Raw genomic sequence first — 2,434 nt, forward strand, 5'->3', positions numbered from 1 at the left:
CAGCTGAGGCCATCTCTCCAGCCCTGTTGTTGTTTTCAAGACAGGGTCTCACTAGGTAACTCTGACTGTTCGGGAACTCACTCTGTAGACCAGACTGGTCTCTGTCTGTCTCTGCCTCCCAAGTGGTGGGATTAAAGGTGTGCACCACTATGCCTGACTAATAACTGCTATTTTAATATCTGTCTTACAGATAAAGAAACTGAAATCAGTTAATTTTCCAGTGGTCACACACCTGCTAAATGGCAGAGCAGAGACACTCTAGCTTGAGAGTAACTTTTTGTTTGTCTATTTACTTATTCATTCATTTATTCACTTATTTTTGTGATCAAGGTCTTCTATAGGCCAGGCTGGCCTCAAATTCACTATTATATAGGAGAAAAACCAACTTGGATTTCTTTCTTTTTAAATGTTGCTGTTTTTTTTTTTAATTTATGTATTAAGGGTGGAGAGATGTCTCAGTAATTTAAGAGCATTTGCTGTTCTTGTAGAAGACCTAAATTTAATTTCCAGAGCACCCATGGCAGCTCACAAATGTGGGGCATTCACCAAAGAAGACTGCTTGGACCTGGATTTAAGCCAATAGAAAGTCGTTAGTAGCCTGCCAATGACTATACTGGGTGTTCAGGATCCCAGGGTAGCCTCGAGCTTTTCTCAGGGTGAGCTTTTGAGCATAAAAACAATGTCCTGGCTTGACATTCTTCAGTTAACATGAACGGTTAGCTGGAAGCAGAACTACAGAAATCAAGGTCAGTACATGTAGAGACTTTTCTTGAACTACGGACTTTGATGGATTAGGCCTCTGTTTTAGTTTTGACTGGTGGTGCTGTCTGTGTGCTGAGTTTTATAGCCTCAATGGTACTTCCATCATGGAATCAGTTGTGCTAAGGTCTGGGGCCTACTAAGTTCTGGGACCTTGTTACAACAACCATCCATTTTATTTATTTATATGTATGTGTGTTGTGTCTACATGCATGTCTGCTGTGTGTGCCCAGTACCCAGGGACAATATCAGAGTTATAGATGATCATTGGTCACCATGTGGGTTCTTGAAATTGAACCCTGGGTTCTCTAGGAAGAATATCCAGTGTTATCAACTGCTGAGCCATCTCTCCAGCCCCATCCTGGGATTTCTAGGCCTTCTCTCCACTTTTCAAGTGCTGCGATTACAGCAATACACCACCATCCTCTATTTATGCAGTATTGGAGAATGAACTGAAGGCTCCATGAGTGCCAGACAACCACTCTGCATGCTACTTTAGCTATATCCCCAGACGCAGATTTTACTCTTGTAAACCATATTTTTCAGATAATAACGTCTTTTCTAAGGTCAAGGCACTTTCTGTATTCATTTGGGTTTTTTTTTTAACCCCTTACATATCTTTTATTCAATTTACTATTAGGTTCTCTATTTTGCTATTTTTAAAAAAGATTTTATTTATCTATTATGTATATAGCATTCTGCTTCCATGTATATCTGCACACCAGAAGAGAAGAGGGCACCAGATCTCAATACAGATGGTTGTGAGCCACCATGTGGTTGCTGGGAATTGAACTCAGGACCTCTGGAAGAGCAGCCGGCGCTCTTAACCTCAGAGCCATCTCTCCAGCCCCTACTTTGCTATTTTTAATGATATTGTAAGTGCCCAAACTGGCAGGAATGAATATATGCTAAAGGGAAATTTGTGCTATCAGACCATTGAAAGAAAGGACCTCAGGAATTAGGCTTTCCCCCAGGAAGCTCCTCCTGGGAAAAGAAATGGCCAAAGCTTGAAGCTGAAGCAGGGGAAGCAGCCAGAGGAGGGGCTTGTCTCCTACAGAAATACTTTACAATTTATCAGATGACCTTGTAGGAGAGAGTGGTTCAATAGTAGACAAAGACCACACACCTTGCTCGAGTATTTAGTTCTGCATATCTCTTACTTTCTATTTAACTCTCCCCTCACATCAGGACCACGCCCTGCCTCCACACTCCCCCATGCCCTCTCAAACCTGCATCCCACCCCTGTGCAGGTCTTGCAAAAGTAATTACAGTTGATGAATGAAGCAGCCTTGTCTTGGCCAGACGACGACATTCCGAAACACTCCACCCCCTCCTCAAGTCTTTGTTATTAATATTATTTTGAATTACATATGTGTGGAGGGAGGGAGTGTGCTTTTGAAAGCAGGTGCCCTGAGCCGGAGTTCCAGGTGATTGTGAGCCACTGATGTGGGTGCTGGAGACAACTTAGGTGCTTCCGAAGAGCCGCAAGTGCTCAGCTGAGTCACCTCTCCTGCCCTCCTTCTTCAGCTCTTACGTTCTTTCCTAACCCTCTGTGGTGGTTTGAATAAGGATGGCCACCAGTGGCTCTAATATTTTAGTGCTTAGTCATCAGGGAGGGGGTAGTATTTGAGAAGAATTAGGAGGTGTGGCCTAGTTGGAGGAAGTGTGTGTGGGG

The sequence above is a fragment of the Cricetulus griseus genome, chromosome 8 (assembly GCF_003668045.3).
Source record: "Cricetulus griseus strain 17A/GY chromosome 8, alternate assembly CriGri-PICRH-1.0, whole genome shotgun sequence".
Classification (NCBI taxonomy): Eukaryota; Metazoa; Chordata; class Mammalia; order Rodentia; family Cricetidae; genus Cricetulus; species Cricetulus griseus.